The sequence below is a fragment of the Mesocricetus auratus genome, unplaced genomic scaffold (assembly GCF_017639785.1).
Source record: "Mesocricetus auratus isolate SY011 unplaced genomic scaffold, BCM_Maur_2.0 Super-Scaffold_100004, whole genome shotgun sequence".
Classification (NCBI taxonomy): domain Eukaryota; kingdom Metazoa; phylum Chordata; class Mammalia; order Rodentia; family Cricetidae; genus Mesocricetus; species Mesocricetus auratus.
The window spans coordinates 60,303,635-60,326,355 of NW_024429189.1; the positions used below are offsets into that span (position 1 = coordinate 60,303,635).

Here is a 22,721-nt window from a genome sequence, read left to right on the forward strand (position 1 = left end):
GCGCTTGGGTTAGTTATGGGAGGTCACTAGTGAGGACATTGTGGAAGACTGGGTGACAGGGATGGGGCAGACTCATTCCTCTACAGAGTGCCTTTGCAGAATTCTTAGGCATGGGGATGGCTTCTTTTAAATGAGATGGAGAAGTGGGGTCGGCAGATGAAAGGGTCTGATGGCCAAGGTGGGTCTCATGCTTCCTCTAAAGTCCACTCTTAGAGCTGGTGCTACAAGGTGTCCTTCCTCCCCTGTCTGTTTTCTTTCTTCATACTTTTCGATAATCTTTTTCTTCCTGAAGGGGACCAAAATGGGATGAGCTGAAAGAGACAAATCAAACTAATCGTTAAAAGGTGGACCTGGTGATGTCATTGTAGTCCACCAAGACCTGCTGCCCCTCCAAAGAGCTTCTTCCAACTCAAAGTTACTTCTATAGGGCCTCAAAGCCTTTCAACAGTTCAACGTAACAATAGAAAAGGAAACTATACACAGCAACATTTAACAAGATTCGGCACCACTGCTGGGCTCCTTACCTGTGGGGCTCAGGCTTGTGTGGGCAGAGAGGGTCAGACTATGGAGAGAACTTTTGAGTCAGGGCTAGGTAGAAGGTGGTTTCTTCCCTGAGCAAATTCTTCCAGCTAGCACATAGTAAGAGCTCAATAAATAGGTATTCATTGTATGGAACACAATTATTTGTTGAATTTCCATGTGGGTAAATACACAAAGTTGGCTTCAATAGCGGGAAAAAGGACCATAAATGTAGAGGGTTGAGCAGGAGATGGTCCACAGAAGCGGAATGAACCTCTACAGAGTGGGGATGGGATGGGTGGGACTGGGTAAAATGAGGTAGAAGAGGCAGGTAAAGAGCAAGACCATGGCAGCCTAGGGCAATGGCTTCACCACTTCAGAACCCATGCATACTTCTTCCTCAGAAAGTTCTTAAGTCTTTCCTGTGAGTGGTAGGGTAGATCTGACAAGGAGGAGCAGCCCCGCCTCCGTATGCCAGAACACAACATGGCCAGAGATCACCATTGCTAAGACTTAGGAGGATGACGTAGAGGATGAATCTCCACATGATGTTAGAACAGGAGGACAAAGCTATGGGCCTCAAGGAGAGTGGCCTCTGTAGAGGAGGAGATGAGAGTAACAGTGCACCTGAGGAAGAGTTCCGACCCCAATACAAGGTGCCAGCATGTGCTTGAGTGTTCCAAGGAGATCCAACACTCGTAGACTCTCTTCTTCATTGACTGTTTTGCTGAGAGCAAGCACATCACATGTTGATGTCATTAAGAGGCCCCCAAACTCATCAGGAAGTCACACTTTGTAGTTACTGCGCATCCACCAGAAGATGAGGAGTGCATTGTTGTTATACAGCCACCATGATGGCTGGTGAAAGGGAATCTAGCCAGTAAGTTCTTGATCTGACCTCTGAAGAGCAGTCTACAGTGAGGTTCCCCACTCTTTGAAACTAAGTGTTGGGGTTATTCAAAGGTCTTCTCTCCTGGCATATTGGATTCACAAACAATGGAAAGCCTGCTTTTCAAATTTTGGGAGGCTGACTTTTTTTTGTCTTTTAGGCTAGAACATACATCTAAATGTGATGTTCTGTCATTATCATTTTACAATAGAAAAATTATAACTCTGCCAGAATAGAAAGGAAATAACCTCAAACGTGATTCCTGTGAGTCAGACTGTTGACACTGGCCTGGAAAGCAGTCTAGAATTCAACTTGCATGGCTGTGATCTCAAACCTTGCCTTTGCTTTGGCAACAGCAGTGGGTCCTACATTGTCACCCAGTGTGTGGGAGAGATGCCAGCAGGTGGCCACCTGCATTCAAATTATATCAGTTAGTCCCAGTTTCCCAGCCATGCCCTAGAGTCAAGTGCCTATAACTGACTTTTAAAGATATCTATGCCTACCACGTCTCTCCCTCCCTCACAAATGACCAAATTCTACTCATCCTTCAAAACCCAGCTCAGGTGCCTCGGCCTCATGTCCACTTTGAGGCTCTCATATCTTCCCAGCAGGAAGGAACCTTGGATGAAATCTTGTCCCCTCTGCACCCCAGCAGCACTTTGAATTCAAAATTTCCCATTCACACACATACTGATGTGGTGACTTCTCTGATTACCTGTGAGCTCTTTGGTGGTCAGGGTTTCTATTTCACTTTGTGTGTGTGTGTGTGTGTGTGTGTGTGTGTGTGTGTGTGTGTGTGTGTCCCAGTGCCTGATATGCAGAAAATGACTTATAAAGTCTAACTCATCAAGAGCTGATGGCAGGGTGTTTTGCCAAATTGCTTTAAAATTAGTGGGCAACAGCCTAGACATATGGGTATATGGGGTGGAAAGGTGTCTTGGTCCTGCCTCAACTAGATGATGGCACAGACTTAGTAGACTTCCTAGGGGAGGCCTTACCCTCTCTGTGGAGCAGATAGGAGGAGGAGGGAGATGGGGGAGCCAGGAGGAGAGGAGGGAGGGGGAACTGGGATTGGAATGTAAAAAAATAAATGAATAAGAAATGCAAAAAAATGAGTGGGCAAGCATGGCATCAGGTCTGTTGGCAGCATGCGAGAGGCAGTGATGTAGGCTGGCATTCCTTTGTGGTTTTTCCAGTTGGAGTTTGGATGTCTGTGGGTTAGGGAGCCTTATTCTTGGGAGTTGGCCTTGAGGACCTGCTTGTAGACAGTGGGGTGCAGAGTGAGGCTCCAGTTCTAGAAATAGGGGGCAGAATGTAGACATACTCAGCTTGTACTTGAGTACAACTTCACCTATTGAAACCAATTGTTATGGAAATGACTGTTGGGCTCGGAGACTGGGGCCTATATTTCCCATGTCACAGCAGAAGCCCCAGCAGACATGACTTGGTCCAGCGGCACTGGATAGTCCTATGAGTTGTTAAGAAAATGGCTGGCTGGTGTTCAAGCTGTTAGGGGTACTTTCAAACTACCTCCTGGCACTGAGAGTTCTTGGTGCCATGTTTTCTTTTACTGAACTGAAACCTAGCTTCCTTATGACTAGGTTCTTTGGTTTCTAGTTCAGTCTTCAGTTACCCTGTTAAAATCTCCCTTCCATATATAAATAGGCAAAGCAAGCCAGAAGCTCCTGTAATTACTGTAACCCTTATTGACTCCTTAAGCTACCACCTTACTGTTCCTCATTGATGTGTTTTGAATCCTTCTACCACTGCTTGTCTTTCTTTGGACTTGCAATAAGTCATCAATACCCCTGACAGTACAGAGTTAAACTACTCATTACCTGGGAATCATAACTTAGTTAAGACAGTCCGAGGAGGTTGTAGAAAAGAGGAAAATCCAGTCATTTGTTATTTTTCTGTTTCTCAAAATCTGCTCTGTTATGGAGCAAGGCTGTCCTTTCTTATTCCAGGGTATGTGATGGGAGAGCGGGATGTATGGGAGTCTTGTGAGTCAATCTCAGCCTTGCTGCTTCATAGTCTTTTCAGATGCGTTCTGAGTCATGATCCTGAACCAGCAACATGAACTGGAACTGTGGTTCTCTTTTTTTCTGCTATTAGCATACCATGAAGGGTGCTACTTGGATGTCTTGTTTTCCATCACTTAAACAGCACTGATGGCATGGAACCTGATAGAATATGACCATGGCGAATTACATAGCCATGGTTCACCTATTGTCCCACCATCTTGTGCACACTTATACTCAATATATCATGAAGCACATCACATAAAAAATTGCCTGTGACTTCCAGTTCTTATTCATCCAATCAAAACAGATAACTTGATTAGTGTGGGATGGTCCCGTAATAGGGTAATTTTATCTGAACAGGTATCCTAACATCCATTATCTACAGTTTGATGCTAATATCTTCTGGGCAAGTCATTACTTTATCTTTTCTGATTCTGTGTTTACCAAGCAATGCTATGTATTCTGATGCCTTCATTGAATTGCTTGGCCAAGAAGAATGTGCCCTATGGAGGTGGCTTGGACTGAACCAATTGCCAACTGTAAAGTAATTAAGTTGTAGATAAGTTATAAGATCATTTCCTGAGGAACTAGGTGAATGGGATCCTTGTATTTGGAACATGTTTGCAGTCAAATCAATTTCTCTGGTGCACTCTTGGTATGTAATTTGCACTCGTAATGTAATGGTTTCCAATCCATATGGGAAAAGTCAATGGTAGGGCATAGGGTAAAGCCAGAGGAATGGTAATACTGAAGTGGGAGAGACTAGAGAAGTCTATTGTCTACCGATATCTTTTACTATTTGTTCATTTCCCCTCTAAGATTCCTAGAAAAAGATATGAAGAAGGGCTCAGTTAATTTACTAGCTTGTTCACCCACCGGCAGATGCTCTATGAAAGCAATGAAGTTTTGAATAGAGGCTGTAGTTGATTTGGAATGCCAAGTAGGAGTCCTTTCTCATTGTAATGCTCCTTAAGTAGTCCCTAGGTCATCTGAGCAGAGGTAACATTTGGGAGTTTTACTTTTGAACTCCAACTCCAGTCATTCTTGTAGTTCTTGCTTCCACCCAGAGACAAGCAGGTTAAAGCACAGAGAAGCTTTTCTCTCTTCAGGCACATAGCTTAGGATCAGGAACAGTGGCTTTTCTTACAGTTCCTGTTTGGGTAGGGAAGGAAAATGAAAGAAGGAAAAGAGGGGAAAGGAGGGGAAAAGATATCTTTTAGTTTAGCTTTTAATACTTTACTAGTGTCTTTCTGGGGACCAGGGCCAAGTACTTTGTTGTTTTGGGAACATAGACAATGTACCTTCTTAGCCTTGTTTTCTCCTGGCCTCTCCTTTGAAGCAGCAGATGGTCTTAATAGAGTTGGCTATCCTCCCCACAACAGGAGTACCTTTTAAGTGACTTCTCCTTTCTCTCAAGACAACAGCTGTGAGGTCAAAGATTCGAAAGCCCAAGTTTACCAGGTGGAAACTGGAGAGAGAGAGAGAGAGAGAGAGAGAGAGAGAGAGAGAGAGAGAGAGAGAGAGAGAGAGGCAGAAATACAGAAAGCCCTGACACCAAAGCTATCTTTAAAACAAAACAAAGAAAAGCAAAACAAAAACAAAACAAAACAAAACCCAAACCTTTCCTGGTACAGAATATTCCTGAACATGATCATCTGTCTTCCTTCCCCCACCTCATCTTTTCTGTTCTTGCATTCATTGATAGGGTACATCCTCAGTCCCTCCACTCTTCCTTAATTTTCCACTTATTGTCACTTTTCTCCACATAATGTATTCAGTATGGCAGCAGGAGGGAAGATGCCACATAGCTGCTTCCCACTTCCCATGCTTGTGGTTCGAATAATTTTTTTCACTTCTGTTTTGGTGAGACACTATTTTCAGAATTGGAGTCCAGAACACCTTTAATGTGCACACTATGCTTGTTTTCAAGGGATGCCTCCTTGCTAGTGGCAGTGTTGGTGTGTAAGGCTGGGTGTTTCCTACAGGTCTTTTGGTCTCCTGATGTGGAGATGATGTGGTGTTTAGGAGCAGGGGACTGAGAGAAAGTCAGAAAAAAAGATGAATAAGGGGGAATGAATGATCAGTCTCTAAATTGTATTAGAAATATACCCACAAGACATTGTTCCCCTTTCCCCATTAGTCCTATGAAGATAACTCAGTCACACTCATCCAAACCCAGTGAGTTCAGAGCACTGCTCCTTTCGCGAGACTCTACAGATACAAGCTGTTCATGTCACCTGTTCTAATAACATTTGACTGTGCCCTTGTGTTGAGGGACACCAATGTGTAACATCAAGCGTAACTCATCACATTCCTCTCCTCTCGTTCCTCCCAGCATTTGGGGTGGTTTACCTGGGGCTGTTAAATGTCACCGGGAAAATGACAGCTCCTTGTAAGACTTGGAATCTCTCAGAGGTTGAGGATACACATTCAGTAAGCTGGTAGGTTAGGTAGGCTGTACCTCATGTAGCCCATGTACAGTAAAGATCTGCTAATCTGTACATAGACCATGAGTTTCATCCATTTTTTCCTGATAACTTTAGCTTTTTTGTTTGTTTGTCTAACTGGTTTATGCTTTGCTCCTTTCTGGTGTTGCTGTGGGTGGATGGGAGTCCATACTGCTGAGAAGTGGAGATAAATTTCAAGTCTTTTTTTTTGGCAGTCACTCCTGAGTTCCTTTAGTTGTACATGCTTAGAGGGTCAGGGCTGGGCTATGGGTGTCACGATGACCTTGAGGCAGTCCTGAGCCTTCAGCTATTGGTGTGTAGAACAGGATGTTCATGAAGCTGGGACAATGCACCCCCCTTACAGGCTAGGGTGATGTCTAATATAACCCATGCATCACTGCTTAGAGGCCTCTGCTGGATAGGCTACATCCTGGGGCTTTGGTTTCATCTCTATCCTTCCATATTCTTAGACAAACATGATTTTAGAAAATGTGTTGAGGATCTATAACACGAAAAATAAATGACCCAGAGACAGATATTGGGATTCACACTTCAAAATGAAGATCAGAAAAGCAAAGCAGCAGGCTACTAGTTCTTACTCTACCTCAGACTGAAAGGTGATCCTAGTTCCACCAAACCTCAGGCTGTAACCTCTCCTCAGCGTGACTGGAGAATCCTGAGACTTGAATATCTTCCAGTGTGGCTGGAGAATGAATGCCAGTTCTGAGACCTTGCTCTTGTCTTATATACCTCCCTAATGCTGGGATTGAATGCATGTGATCCCAGATGCTGGGATCAAAGACTTGAACTCTGTTAACCTTCACTCTTATGTAGGTAATGGTGGCCTTGAACCAGGAGAGATCTGTCTACCTCTTAATTCTGAGTCCTGGGATTAAAGGTGTGTAACACTACTGCCTGATCTCTATAGATTGAGGCTGACTTTACTTTCTGAATTCTCAGGCAAGCTTTAATAAATCATAAATAATATATCACAACAAGGATCTCCTCCCACTCAGTTCAATTTGGTGTCTTTAACCTCAGGCCTCTTGTGAGGGCTAGGCTGATCATTGACTTGCCTGGCTATAACAGGCATTTTGTAGGTTCTCTGTACAAAACCCAGTCCTCAGGGGGTCCTTCCCACCTGTCTTCCAAGTTGCTCCCACTACAGTCTCCCCATGTCACAATCAGACTTCCATTTATTTAGAATACCTAAACTGTAGCAGCCCTTGATTTGGGTCCCCTTTTGGTTTGTCTTCCTTTGCACCTTCCAGTCTTGTTAGTGTTGCCTCTGAATGCATTCTCCAGCCATCTCCTCTTCATTAGCTCTTCTGTCACCATCCTTAGACAAGATCACCATTACAGGAAGCTTAGATGATCCCCCGGCAGCTTTTGAGTTTGCCCTATAGAATAGCAGAGCCATCTTTTAAAAATGTAAATCCAATTTGTTTGGGTTTTTGCCTTCAAAGAATTTTCTGGTGATCTTCTGGGCTTTGGAATAAAATCCAAGTTCCTTGCCCCAGCCTAAAAGATGGTTAACACATCCCAACTCGTCTCTTTGACTTCACTATTTGCCTGCTTTCTTGCCTCCATCCTCCCCGTACAACACAACATTGTTCCCTAGTTAGTTTCTTCTGTCTGGAATGTTCTCTCCTCTGACCTTTGGGTAGAATATTTTTCAACATTAAGACCTTGATTCAAATGTTGCCTTTTCAGAAAGGCAAGCAAACACAGCTCTGTTGCAGTGCAAGCCTCCAAGGCTGCCCAGGTTGGGCAATCTTAATAACAGATAGCACTGAGAATAGATCTTGATGACTGTCCCTCTTCCCTGACAGAAGAGTAGACTCCAAGAAGCACACACACATAGTCATGGTATTCCTGGCATCTGGTATGTGTGTTGTATATAGTAAATGCTCAACCAATTGCTTGACGGATGCAATAAATTTTCAAGGGAACTTTAAATGTACTGGAAACGAAGGAGAAAGAGTGCCTGGGAAGAGGTCTCACTGTCTTCTTTCAGAACTCATGGTAATGGAACTCCCGGTTCTTTAGTAGTGAAGTGTTGGCTATCACATCACTTCTCTGTCCGTGTTAGCTCACATTCTATTAATGAAGAGACTAGCTATGCCAAACTCACACTTGCAGATTGGAATATGCTAAAGCTAAACGGCCTCCTTAGACTTTTACCTCCTGTTTATGATGGTACTCATATTCACCACATTACAGCCTAAGTCAGGCTGCAGAAAAACAAGAGATTAATCTGCCTTTCGAATTTGCATCTGAGTTTGGATGACAGGAAGCGAACAATGCACAAAACAGATGTTTGAATCAGTGTCATTGGCACTGATGTAAAGAGCATAGGATTTAGCAGAGTCTGGTGTAGACAGTGAGTGCCACTGACCAGAAGTGTGCACTGGGCAATGGGTGCTATTCCTTGCTCTTGAGGGTGGCTCCGGAGCTTGCTTCTTCCAGTAGAGGTGATTTCTGTCTTACATTGGGACAGATAACACTGAGATTCCCTTTGAAAATACAAATGTTCCCATCAGTTTGGGGAAATCAACTTTTACCTTACTATGTTCTCTTACTGTCTTTGTGTGCACCTGACATGCCAAGGCATTTTCAAGAAAAGTTTGTGAAGAACTTCCATCTCCACTAAAGAGCTGAAGTTGTTTCTTTAGAAAGCACCCCATAGGAGTTAAGCTGTGGCTTCACATCTGTTAGCCTCACACAAAGAGCCTAGGACCTTAAGTTCAAATCTATATCATATTCATATATCTGGTAACATCACCGGTACCAACAGGCGAGCGGAAAAGCAGACACTGAGCTAAAGATATTGAAAGGCAGATTGGAAAGGGGCTTGCCACTGAAAAAGACTTCCCGTTGGTAGCCTAGTGGTGAGCATGGTATTCATGAGAGGGAAACCCACCCAGAGATGCTATCCATTAAGCTTGTGTGTTCACTGAGACAGATCCTCTTTCAGTTGCTGGAGATATCTAGGGAAAGGTCCTTTCTCAGGGGATGTAGGAAAGCTGAAAGGGGCATAAGGCTGAGTCTGAAGGGCTAGGGTTATGGCTCAGTGGTAGAGTGCTTGCCTAGCATATGTGAGGCTCTGGGTAAAACTGCACGAAAAAGAAAAATGAAAATGAATGATTCTGGAGAGGGTAACGGAAACTCTTCTAGATTAGACGTAAGTCGTGTACTCAAGGAGGCTAGCTCACAGTCTGCAAAGCAAAGACAACAAACAACTGTGTTAGCTTCAAGGCAAGCATTGCTGAACATTCTGCAAATGACAAAATAATCCAGAAGACACAGGAGTTTCTTCAGTTTTGGGGGTGGGTGGGAGCAAGAAATAGGAAGACATTTGGGCAAGGCAGCGTTTTTGTGAAGCTCAGTTGGCTATGGGGAAATGGGCTGGGGCTAAGAAGCCCCGCCTGACACAGCTCTATATCAGCAGGAGAGGATGGTAGCTAGACAGCGAGATGAAGTGAAGCCAACTGTCCGACTGCCCCTTCTTTGCTGGTGTGGTAGATCGACTGTCCACTGAATCGTTCCTTGTCCTTGCTTTCTTGTAGACTGGGAGCTAGCTCCTTGGCAGCAGGGCCTATGTCAAATCTAGAGGGACTTCGACTGCCCTCTTCAGTCATAATCTTTCTGCCCTTTCTGGTCTAGAGGGGAAAGAATGGAGTAGCTTTGAAAATATGGAGGTTTTAAGGGCAGGTTAAGTAAGGCTTTGTCTCTGGACTTGAACATCTCAGCAGGGGGCACTCAACAGCTATCAGGGAAGAGGGAGGGAGAGGGATGGAGAGAGGGAGGTACTTTTTTTTCTCTTTTGTTTGAGATGAGTTGCATGGTTTGGTTGACATGGGTCAAAACCTTCTTTAACTCCAAACTGGCTCCAGAAGTAGGTCCTGTGGATAGTGGACTGCACTGGCTCAGGAGGCTTTGGCTGGGCTGGAGTGTGTGCTGGCTTGAGGGCTGATGTTAAATCTGTCTTTGCTTTAGGGCCTTTCTGGTAACATTCACTTTGTTAGTTTAGACACTTTGCTTGGTCTCTTCCACGTGATGCAGAATGACGTGGAGCTTTCCATTCAGCATCTTATCTGTTCAGCAGTGAATCTTCTCTCTGTCAAGGTAGTTTTGGCTCTAACCTCTTCAACGACTTTCGAGTATACCATCTCCATGGTCTGAAAACTCTGTGGTGCTAATGCTTGAAGGGCAAGAGTTGCTTAGTGCTCTGCGGTGGCTCAAACTCTGCTGGTTCAAGTTGCAGCCTGCATCTTCAGGTGCCAACCTGATTACTTCCTCACATTATTCTCTATCAATAGGTTGCTTGTGTCAAGCAATTGTCACAGCCTCGGCTGCTCCTTGCATGATGACTCTGCATTTGCTGGGCTGCTTCTTTGGACTCACATTGCTCAGTTTAATCTTAACAGTGTCTGTGTCAGAGAGAGAGAGACTTTTAGAGAGGAGTTGGTGGTGGGTGGCTCTGACTCCAAACTGAAATTGAAGGTGAGCTGCTGAAAAGTTTCCGGTTCTTGATGACAGCGCTGAGTTGGGTAACACAGGCATTTATGCTTTAAAAACACAAGTCATACGATGTCTGCTTTTGCACTGAACTGTTTTATGTTTTAATAAGACTATATCTTTTTCAAGCAAGACACGGAAAATTCATGGATAAAATGGAAAGGCTGGAACATCAGGGAGAGCCTGCCCTATACACCAACACCTCCAGGGTCAAGATGTCTAAACAGAAGGATAAATGTTTATACAGAAGAGCTGGTGGAGTGGGTGGGCAATGGTTTAAAGCCCTGCCATGGTGCCTCTTGGGGTTTTGGGAGGATTCCATAGGCTTATGGCGATCAAAGACCTTGCTGCCCATCATGAATAGAGTGCCTGGGCTCAAGAAGGGTTCTGATTCTGTCACCCATGCACTTCCAAGCAGGAATCAATCCCCCCTTGCTCCTGACACCTGCTCTCCTCTCCCCAGTTTCTTCTGGTCAATTGTAATGCATCTCATCCCTTCCCACTTCCCTTTCTACTTCCTTTCACTGTGATGTTTCCCATAGAAACCCATGTCATTTCTGTATTTATTGCTTCCCAAATATTCCATTGAAATGGAGGGGAGGGGAGGTGTAGACACTATAGATTGTGGTGGCTAGCCCTTTAGGGATTTACACAGTCACTTCCCCATTCCCCAAACTCAGGCATCCATGGTTTTTGCTAAAGGACCATCATGCTTGAGTTACTGAGCACTCAGTCCTGGGCCAGAATGGTGTCCAATGGACTCAGAGGCCTTGTTTGTTCACCAAAGTTGGGGGGCACCAGCAGGTGGAAACTGTTGGCTTTTCAGGTGGGGTGTCAACTTGCCTTCTGCTGTGCCAATCTCCCCCCCCCCGCCTCCTCCTGTTACCTGGCCTCCCCATTACCAACACAGATCACCACAGAAATCCTTCCCTACCCATCGAAAGCCTCATTACCGTGCAAGTAGACACATAGCTGCTCTCCCTCAATTTCATGCTCAGTGAGCTCGCTGAGGGCCCACTGCTGCCTGCTGTTTTAAGGTGGATGGTGCATTTCTCATTAAGAGGCATTGTATGTATGCTGCCTCCTGAGCTTCAGGGATGAAGTGTTGGCAAAGGGGGAGTTATTACTATTACTAATGAGAACAGTTAGCAGGAGATTTCCATAGTTATGTAACAGAGCCCTTACCAATCTTCAACCCTACTGTGAATTAGAAGACATTTCCCAATTTTACACACGAGGAAATAGAGGCTCAAAGAAGTCATATAACTAAGAGGCCCAGCTAGGGCTCTTGATTTTTGTCTTTAGTGTCCATGCTCTTTTGAGCCCTGCTACCCATTGCTGTAGTAGTAACTCTGTATGCTCTGTCTGCATATAACCACTCCACTGTCTAAGCATGCAGTTTGGAACCATGCTGCCCCCACACCCTGCATGTCTTCCCACAGGCGCACAGGCGCACAGGTGCACAGGCTGAATACTACCTGGCATGACTGGAGAGAGCGCCAAGGCCTGGCACAAGCTCACAGATTTTCATATGCTATTTTTTTCCTCCTTCAGTTTTCTCCCAATATCAAAGCACTTTTGTGCTCTCAGTGGACCCTGAAAATAACCTAAAAAGCAGGGCTGAGATGATTATTGTCAGTGGATAGACAAGGAATTTGAGGCTCTGTGGACATGAATGAGATGCCTCAGTCAATAGACACAAAGCATTGTGGGTGATGTAGGACCTCTTTTTGGTTACCAAGCCAAGTAGTTCATTTTCAAGGAAGGAAGCCTGGCTTACTTGGAGCTTTCAATTGAGGACAGTTTTCTTAATCAGTGTGCTCAACTAGCTAGCTTTGGCAAATTGGGATCCCAAGAATGGAGGCTTGAGGAGGCTCGTAGGACAGCTTCCCTATAATTTCTTTTAGGGCTAAAGGTGATGATCTATATCTTTGCTACTTGGGTCATGGTCTTTTCTCCACTGCCAGGGTCATAGAGTTAATTTCCGAGAGACAGTTGTCATCAGGGGAATAAGCCAAGGTATCTCAGGATAAGAGGTGGTCTGCCAGCAGGTGCTACTCAGCTCCCCTTGGGCCAGGAGACACCAGGGAGGGTCAGGCAAACTTTCTTCCTCTGTAGCTGGAGATGTAGCAGTGGCGGGGGGGGGGGGGGAGGGGGGCGACGAGTGGGAAGGGAGTTCTCAGGATCTATCTGAATGCTGGGTGTGATGTGGGAGGGGCAAAGTCAGGTTCAAATGGGAGAGCCTCTAAAGTTAGACAGAGGCAGTGGAAGGATTTAGAATAAAGTGAAGTGTATAGCAAATTGAGGACAATCTTTAGGTATCTGGTAGCTACCCAAGAGAAACTCCCCCCCCCCTATTTTTGGTTGCCAAATTCTAGTCAATTTAAAACAGACTGTATTTTTCCAAGAATACAGTTTGGGTCACTGAGGTAGGTGGGACCCATCAAAGGTATTTGACTGGAGAACTGGTCAGATCTGAGCTGGGGCCCTGAGAGCTGTGACGTAACACTGAATGGTCATTTCACTTCTCTGAGCATTCTTCTTCATAGCAAAGATGGACACTCATGTGACACAGAAGAGGAAGGTCCTTTGGATCTGAGGGCTTAGATGCTCTGTACCTGGAACTGTGAGAGTTAAGCAGTGCACGAATTCTTGGACTTAACTTGTGGTCAAGACTTGGAGAAAGGTGGCTTAGGAGAGACCTCAATTTACCTGGTACCTGTGTTGAAGGGTTCTCATCCCCACCTAAGATGTGTCTTGGGTTGGAAATTCCATGGGGTCTTAGTGACAGGAAGTCCTGTAATCAGGCCTTGCACACCCATCTTTAAAGAATGACACAGGCAGTGAGGACAGCTTCAGAGTTCTTAGATCCAGCATCCCTTGGGGATGCTATTTTAGCCCTTTTCTCTTAGGAATCTCTGTGGACCCATGGGTCAGGTTGCTTGGGCCTGACCTGCTTTGGCTTCTAAAACATCTATAGAAAGGGCACTTCCACACCTGATGTCCACAGAGATGTGCTCCTCAAGGCTCGGTTCTAAGGTCACCTGCTACAGGCTTTCTCATTCTCAAGGTATTGTTGCTGCATCTGAGTCTGACTGCCTGAAGACTCCTGCTGGCTTCGAAGATTGGCCTGGGGGAGTGTCTTCGATGTCCTGTTCCCCTGCCAGAAGGCAGCTGAGAAGCCATTCTCCTGCTTGTACTTTCCTGAGATGAAGCAACAAGGGTGGGGATGCTAGTCACTTCGGGATTAGGTTTGTGGAATTTCTCTGCTGGCTCTTTAGACGCTTTACCAATTTCCCCAGTATGGGATGATCCAGGTTCCCACCAACCAGGTCTCCAGGGATTTCTTCTTGAACCTCTGAACCTGGCCTCCTCTGCCGCCGGGCATGTTGTCTGCCGAAGGTGCCTTACTCCCACATTGCATACATCTGTGGTCATATCCCACTTCACATGGCAGTCATCTGACCACCACACCCTACCTGAGGTGATGCTGTCCCCGGAAACCAACTGTCTAGCCACTCTTCCCTGTCCACTCTACCACATGCTCTCATGCTAATAACATGAATTGTGGATTCCAGGGTACGGAGCTTGGTGGGTTCCCCAAGCCTCCAGGAGCAAGGACTGGAGGGAAGGAAACTAGTTCTGGGCTCCTGTAGCTCTGCTCTGGGTTTCTGCAGATTCCTACTACAGCCATGGACTCTTGGTCTTGTCTTTATCTCTTCTGTTCCAGGCATTCAGTTCCTGGACTTCTCCCTGGGTACAGACCATACCTGAGATCTTTTCTGCTCAGGATTTTCTTAGGCTTTTTTTCTTGCGTTCTCATTAGCAGCCCCACCTACAACAGCCACAGCCTCCCTGGCCAGTCTCCCGGCCCTTCGTTCCCCAGGGCACACTGATTACAGCTTGGCTATTCTCTCTCGCATCCTTGGGCTTCTGCCTAGGATGCTTTTCTCCCGTCTTGCCTACCTGGAAAATCACCGTTCCTCCTTCTAGGTCTGGCTCAAAGGCCTCTGGAAGTCATCTTCCCAGACAGAACAAGCAAAGGCCCTTCCCAGCCTCTCCTGCTGCTATTTAGTCCTCTGATTTCTAGTAGTTAGCAAACTCTCTGAGACAGGAATTGGGTGTTATTTGTCTCTTTCATGCCTAACATGGACTTGAAATAGGTGCTTATGGCATTTGCTTGCACAAAATGGAAGTTTAGGCTGACTGCCTCTTCTTCAGCTCAGGCCTGAGCTTGGAAAACTGGGAGAGGGACAGGTGCAGGGTGGAAGTGGAGGGGGTAGGGATATGTATGGAGCCAGAAGAGAGGATAAAATTAAAATAAATAGCTAATTCTTCCTAATAATGGCTGATTTCCTAACTTGATATTTGGCATTAATTATAGTTACTTGCTGGGAGATTATGAAGAACCAGCCTATCTCCATCTCTGACTTAAGAGCCATAGTAAAGACAAACTAGGTTCATTCCTGTTTATGATTACACTTCTGTTTCTCAAGGACTGGGCTATGCCCTACCTGTAACCTTAATTACCACTGATTCTGTACTTTCTGTTCCAGATATATATAAATGTTTTTTTATAACCATCTCAAAACCTTACCTTTGCTCCAAAAGGTTATATGACTATCCGTGAGTACCTTGTTATGACTATGACTACTTGTTATGCCCATGTTGCAACCATGTCTTTGTTTCAGGAGGGTCTAACTTGTTATGCTTATGTTCTGCTCCCAAAACCCTGCCTATTTTGCCCCATTTGGAAACCACTGAGCTGTATGAGCCTGGTCTTCCTCACATACAAGGCTTAACTCTCTAACCCCGCCATGGGGGGAAGCAGCCCATTCACACAAATAAAAAGGCTTGCTTTAATTAATTGCTTGCTTTAATTTTGCTATGGTGATTTGGGTCAGTGGTCTTTCTCCTCCCATCTTTGGGATTAACAAATAGGGCATTAATCATTACATGTGGCACTCTGTAGAGCAGTGAAGACGCTGGGTGGCCTGGCAGCTAGGATGCTCAGACACTTGGAGGAAGATGGACCAGGCTTAGACAGAATTTCTACGTGTGTTGCTTGGGAGTAGATGGTTTCGGCCAAGTTGTTCATGCTTTGTTAAAGTGGTCCTCTGTCCAGGGGCTTGAAGGTCACTCTGGAAGGCCTGAGTCTGGTGAGAGAGGAAAGAGGAGGGGGCCTGTGGTTCTGTTGGAAACATGGGCTCAAGTTTCAACAAGAATTAGCCTTCTTCCCCACTGTGCTTAGTGCTACCAGAGCCTCTGGGAGAATCCTGGATCAGTCTCCCTGGAGAGAGGAGAAAAAAAGGTAGGTCCAGTTAGGTAGCGCTTTTTGTTCAGGCTTCCAGGAGCAGGTTCCTGTTCTGACAACCCTGCTAACTGGTAGTGTGTGTGACTTTGGACTTCTGTTTCCTCTTTAAGTTAAGCAAGAGGCAGAGGAGGGGTCAGCTAGATTCCAAAAACAGGAGGAGTGGAGCCGCATAAGGAGCTGTTTGCTCCTCTAGCCACTTGTCCAAATCCACCCATTCTGGAAGGTCAATCGCAATGCCGCTTCTTTGTGATCCTGTCTCATGACGAGGGCTGGCATTAGTTGGTGTCTGCTGCCCTCATTAGAACACGCTGTCTGTCACCCAGGGCCTTTGTTTCCCTGTCCTTTGTGGGATGCCCCCACCAAATCACCACACTGTTTCACTTCTTCAGGTATCTGGAAGTGTCACCCTCTCCATCCTGTGGAGAAGACAGCCTCACCATATTTATCATGTCATCCCTCCCCCCTCCCCCGTTGGGTGTTACTTAAACTTTAAACATGAAAGCTAAGAAAAAGAGAGGCACTCAGGAGAGCCCCATCTCACTGGCCTTTACCACAGATACTACAGACATCATTTTGTCTCCAAAGGGTTGCTAAGAAACCTAAGTGAGAACAAGGGTGATTCCTGATGGCGCTACAATGGATAAGGTCTCAGGTATGCGGAGAAGATGGATGCCTTTACTGTAAACAAAGTTAATTGTCAAACAAGGTCTGTGGAAAAGAAAAGGATGTGCTAAAGGCTAGGAACATTCCATCCTTCAGTCTGGACCACTGCTTTTTCAACAAAACATCTGTGTATGAGGGGAGCATTAACATTTTGTGTAGGGACAACTTCACAGCAGATGTTGTTAATTGTGTTGGGATTCTCAGATAGCCAGAGGGGTTTACCCGACTTCCAGGGTGAGGGCTTCCTGTCTTTCCCCTCTCAATTTTCTTTGTCTTTCTATCGTCCTCTGCTCTCCCATCTTGAGACTTTTCCTTTAATCTTAGAGGTGACGAAGGACAAAGTTGTGTCTTCTGCATTTTCTTCCATGCTGGATGGGGACTTAGACCCCACTTATCCATGTATTATAAGTCTTCACCCATGCAATCTGAGGGGAGTGGAGCACAAGCACATCTGAGCTCATAAATAGTGAGAGCCACTTCTGAAGGGAATCTGGAAAACAGGATGTTGTGACTGGATCCATTAAGACATACATGCGCAAAAAAGCACATAGTAGATTGTTATGACCAAGATCAATACCCAAGATAGCAGGACCTTTATATAGCAGTGTCCCTGATAATCATGATATACATGGTTAAACTTTAAGGTAGAAGCTGATAGTTAACTGGGGTTTATAAATCTTAGTGGGCTGGGACACACTGTTTCAGCCGTCGGGCATATGCCCAGCACAGTGAGGACAGCAGCAGGAAGTTCCCCTCCTGTGTCTCCTGAGAATAGCATCTGAAGGAGTGAGATCCAGTTATCACTATGTTTGAAACAGCACTTAGCCACTGTTTGGCACTATCCTATTAATTATGTCTCATCTCATTTTGTTCCCAGTTACACAATCCCTGTCACAACTCTCGGAGGCCTCAAAGAACAATTGAATGAATGAATGAATGAATGATTGAATGAATGAATGATCGAATGAATGAATAACACACTATTATCATAACTTCTGGGTCTCTTGGGGGTGGGTTTTAAAATTTTTACTTATTTAGTTTTTGTTCTGGTTTGATTTAAGGGGGCAATTGACTAAAAAGCTCCAGGGCTGGAGAAGTGTTTGTGACAACAAGGAAACTACATCTTTTTCTTTTTTAGTTTTCCGAGACAGGGTTTTCCTATGCAGCTCTGGCTGCCCTGAAACTCCGTCTGTAGACCAGGCTAACTTCAAACTTAAGTATCTGCTGACCTCTGCCTCCTGAGTGCTGGGATTAAAGGTGTGTGCCATCACCACCCTGTGCATACTTTTCATTTCTAATCGGACATTTGTCACAGGCCAGGGAATATTTAAAGTCTTTACACTTTATCTCACCTAGCCTTCATGAAACACTTTGAGGGCTTAAATTTAGAGAACATGGTTTCTCAGAGTATCACATAGCTTAGGAAGCGATGGAGTCAGGATGGGAACCTGGCTCTTCAGGCACTAAAGCTCCATTTTCCATTCTGCTGCCTCCTCATGGGTGGATGGTGGTGGTGAATCTGGGGTGCTCTGAGCCCGGTGGGCATTCTACCCCCAGTTTTGGCGCAGCTACTGCAAACTGTCCAATATTTTTTCCTTCTTGCTTGTCTTCGTCCTCTTTCATTTTCCTTGTCCCCAAGCCCAGAGCTTCCTTCATGCTCCTAATTTTTGAGGATAAGCGTTTTCACTTGCAGCCAGTGGATTGATTCATGGACCTCCTAAGCCCGTGCTCCTCAGTCATCTAGCTTCAAGGCCCAGGTTTCCAGAGCCCTGTGGTGAAGCCCAGCTCATATCCTTGGTGGTGCTTGCATGTGATGCCCATGAGAGACCGAGAGGCAGGAACTTGTCTTGTCACCCTACTTTTCCAGCTGAATTAAGATCAAAGGGATTCTTTGTTAGGGAGCCAAGAGGAACACAGCCCAGGGTGATCAAGAGGGACCATATCTCCTTGGGGATAGAGATAAAGAGGTGTGTGGTGGGTCAAAGGACTTAAGGGTCAGGCAGGAGGCACCACATCCTAAAAATAGTTGTATCATTTGGGATGGTTTTGAGTTTGGGGCTTTTTAAGAACTTGCAGTGGGGTACCTGTAGCACAGTCAAAACTGGGGAGCCCGGTTAGGTTAGAGTGTCTCTCGTCCTTTAGGGGTGGGCTATGGGCCTCAAGTGGGTAACAGGAAGAACCTCGAGGTGACCCTAAAGACTCAAGAATAGGAGATGTGCTTGGTGGATATTTTAAGCGTTACTATGTAGATACCTGGACTCCGAGGTACCACTTACATAGCCTTGAGTACAGTAGAAGGCCTCCCCCAGCCTTCCAGCGCATTTCTGGGCCTTGGACCCTAAGGGAGCAAGCAGACATGGTCTTGTTTTTGTTGAATTAGGAGGCTGCAGTTGCAGTTCCTTTTTTTTTTTTTTTTTTGCCTTGGGGTCCTGGCAGGCCGAACAGAGACAGTGCAGACAGTCTCAGCTGTAGGTGTTTTTGGAGCTCTCTTCCAGTCTTCACCTCTGTGGGCTTTGTAGAGAGATGGGTGACAAGAGACAGAATTTGCCTCTGACTCTTCAGTTCTTACTCTCCAAAAGACACACATTGCATCAACCATGTGACACAGAGTCAGGCCCAAGGGACATGAGAAATTAAAAGGGACAATGATGGAGCCAGGATGGGCAGCAAGCAGGACTGAGAGATAGTATGTCTGAAGGGACAGGGGAGCAAGCAGGAGTTGGAAAGGGAGCTGCAGAGAGGAGGAGCAGCTGGGACCTTGCTTCTGCCTCCCTAGATCTGATTGTAGAATAAAAAGGGGAGCTAGGTCTGTGACTGAAGGAGGTGGGGAGGAGCGGAGGAAAGGAGGTGATGGAGAGATGGGAGAAGGAGCTTCCTGGAGGGAGGCAGGGACTCAGCAACAGCTTAGGTAATTGGCTAACTAGAGTCTCTTGCTGCCGTCAGGAGGAGCGAGGGCTGAAGGCACAGACTGCAAGATAGATGCACTGTGTTCCACCGGCACATCCATGCCTGTATGCCTGAAGAGCCGGCAGGGCTGCTACTTCAGGACATGTTCTGCTCAGCTGGCTACTGGCTGCAGGTGACAGGTGGCTTTCCTGCCCAGACATAGAACAGAAAGGATATGGCTGTGGAGATGCGAGTGATCCCCTTAAGTCTCATGGCCTCATTCCTAAGCTTGGTGATAGATCCCAGGCCACTCTTTCCAGATTCTACCATGACTGGTGAATTCCTACCCCCCCCCCCAGCTCTGCAGTCTCAAAGGGAACTTACCGTGCCCAGTGTAGCTGAGGCAGGGTGCAAACCCTCCTCCTTCCTTGTTCTCTCCGTTCTAACAATCCCTGTATCCTCTCCTCCATCATTGCTACCTTTTCATACAGTATGGTGAGAAGAACATATGCAGAGCTCAGAAAACTTGGAGAGGTGCACCCAGAAAAGAATCTGGAAGAGAAGAGACTCAAAACCTCACTGTGCGTACACAGCGCAGCGCTCTGCCTGACTTCTCTTCCTGACCCAGAGACCTGGCCAGTTGAGTGTGCAGATGCTTTTGCATACTTAGTCTAAGGCGGAGAAAGCCTCTCCTCACAGTAAGAGATGCATCTCCTTACACCATTATGGTTCTTCCAATAACACTATAAATACAACCTCTTATCTACTCTGAAGGAGTTGCCACTATTTACTCGACCATTGGACTTGTATCAGACATTTGGTGATACTTTGTTTTCCCTAATTAGAAGCTCTTCTTGGAGAGTTATTTTTATGCTTGTTTCTACCTGGACAGTATTTCCACCTGAGGGTGGGCCCTAATCCTGAAAGTCCTAAAAAGCTGGCTCCGGGTTAAAAAGCACAAGGCCTTCACCTTTCCCTTCCCCTACCTGGGTGTTCGCAGTGCTTCCCATGGCTTGCCCTTTAATATGTGGCCAGGGAGACTGCCAGGAAAGCACCAACTACCACCTACCCACCCCCGCATCACAGGGTCATGGGTGAGGTGGTTTCTTTCATTATTTCCCACTAACTGTGGGATGGTGTCTTCACCCCAGAATCCAGCTGTTTCAGGCCCTGTCCAGGTGGACACTATGGATTCAGGCTGAGGAGACAGCACAGGCCAAAGGCCAAAGGCTTAACCTTCCTGCACTGTCCCATGACACATGGGGTCTCTTCCAGTTCTCCTAAGCAGCAGGCACTGATGGAGTCAAGGCCTACTCTGGCGTCTACTTCTGCCTCCATTTTTAGAAAGAGGCATGGGGACCATATCTAGAAGGAAAGACAGTCACGGCAATGCTCAAGTGGTATCCACGGTGCCCAAGAGTCCTTACTGTAGGGAAATGTCCAGTTCAGGTTTCCCAGGTGATTGCTAACTTATGTGGGTAGCTAGGGCACACCAGTGTATCCCATCCCTTCATTTATGGAGTATGGATTGGGTAAGCCATGAATCGTGAATATTAGGGCTGGGTTAGGAGTAGAACCAGAGAAGGGCCTTGGGTGGTTGCTCTTTAAGGGGCCCAGAAACAGGTTGGGGAGGCTGACAGGTATGGAAATGCTCAGGACAGACTCCTGGTGGCTCCAAGCAGGGGCACTCTAGTCAATCTGACGGGGCGGGGTCTCTTTGGTTGAGAAAGCAGTGTAATTCCAGCAGGCACTGGGAGAGGATCAGGCTTGGGTTGGAGATATGCAAATAAATTTTACAGGCATATTGGTCAGAGATGGAGGAGGAGGAGGGAAGGCATGGCTTGGGGGCCTTCTGAACCGTGTCCCTGGGTTTGGTTTTCAGTTTACCCACGGTGTGGGATAGGACGGCACTTTTCTGTAAGACCAGGAATAAGCAGAAGGGTGAGGTGGGGAGCTGAGCCAAGGAGATGTGGAAAATGACTTTCAGTCCAAGTATGGCACTCCTCAGGCTGCTGGCCGCCTGTGCTCAGGGAAGGCTTTCTCCGATGGAAGCCTGGTTTGATGATTGAAGTAGGTGGTTTCTTCATGGGACCTGAGGTGGCCCCTTACAAGACTTTTTCATATACACTTATGTGGCAACTCGCCAACTCTCCCACTAGGACCCCACTCCTCACGTAGGGAGGATGACGCTTGAGAGCAAGCCACACACTTGGCTTTGACTCCACAGGATTCCTCAGACTCCCAAGTAATTAAGCTGAATTGCATCTGCCTCTAAGGTGTGAAGAAACAAGGCTCAGAGAGGCCCAAAGAATGAAGAGCACCCAGTGAGGCCCACTCTGAAGGCCATTTCTCTGCATTCCAGGCAAGGCCAAGGTGGAGCCACAGGGGTGGCAGTGAAGAGGAGAGCAGCATTCTGGGAAGAAATAGGGAAGAAAGAAGGAAGAGAATGCTGGAGAATCGGTGTTCACCATGACCGTGTGGCTGGGGACCTCTGGCCTCCATTCTGGAAGCACGCAAGTCTATCTCCAGATGTAGACTTGTGCCTTAAACACCATCTTACTCTAGGCCTCAGACACTTCACACCCTTAATGATCCGTAGCATGGGAATGACACCTCCTGACTGCCACTTGCTATGAAGGACACTGCCTGAGAGACTGTGTCTTCTCTGGGGTGGCAGGGGCATTCAGACTGTGATCAGGAGTGGGGACTCTCAGGACTTCACCTAGGTTTAAATACTGTCATCACTTGCCAGTTCTGTGACCTTGGGGGTATTGCTTGCTTATCCTGAGCCTGTTCCCTCATCTGTAAAATGGGGATAATAATAAGCCTGCCTGCTGTTGTGTGCTGCGGAGATGGAATGGGGGACAAGTCTCCACATGTTGCTTGTTCCAGAAAAAAACAAACAAAAAACAAAAAAATTCCCCCAAACCCCCCCCCACTTGCTGTGATTCTCTCATACTGGAGTACTACTTGCATCTTTTGGCAAAACCACCCTTGGGTAGTTTCCAGTGCTGTGATTTGTCCCCAGCATGTGAGGCTTATGGGAATCAAGCTTCTGAGTCCCTTGTGGCCATATCTCTTTCTCTCTGGTGTTCTCATCCTGCATCCCAGACTAATGGAATCATTATTAATGTTCCCTAATTCCAGAGCCTGAGACCCAGAATATACACTGAGATCCACCTGGTTCAAATCCTTGTTTGTCCTTCAGTCTGAGATGGAGACTGTGACCTCCCTGATACTATTAAGACCTAACACTGCTAGTCCTAGCTCAAGTTTTAGTATTTCCGGTACCCTCTCCCTCAGAGACTATAGGAGTCAGAGATGTGGCAGGAACCCTTTAGGACCTGAGCCCTGGGCATGAGAGGCCTCCTGGGCAGGTGGGAGACCTACTTCAAAGAGAATGGCTGAGAAAAGCTCTTTAGGATGGGGTAGGTTGGAAAAAACATGCTATCATGCTT

The 22,721-nt window shown here is 46.3% G+C and overlaps 1 long non-coding RNA gene across 1 annotated transcript; it reads left to right on the forward strand.

Annotated features, from left to right (window-relative positions):
- Positions 1–18,857: 18,857 nt before the first annotated feature.
- Positions 18,858–22,414, forward strand: LOC121140205. Its single transcript, XR_005877001.1, has 3 exons — positions 18,858–19,456; positions 19,755–19,961; positions 21,626–22,414. It is a non-coding gene; the product is annotated as an uncharacterized LOC121140205 (long non-coding RNA).
- Positions 22,415–22,721: the final 307 nt, after the last annotated feature.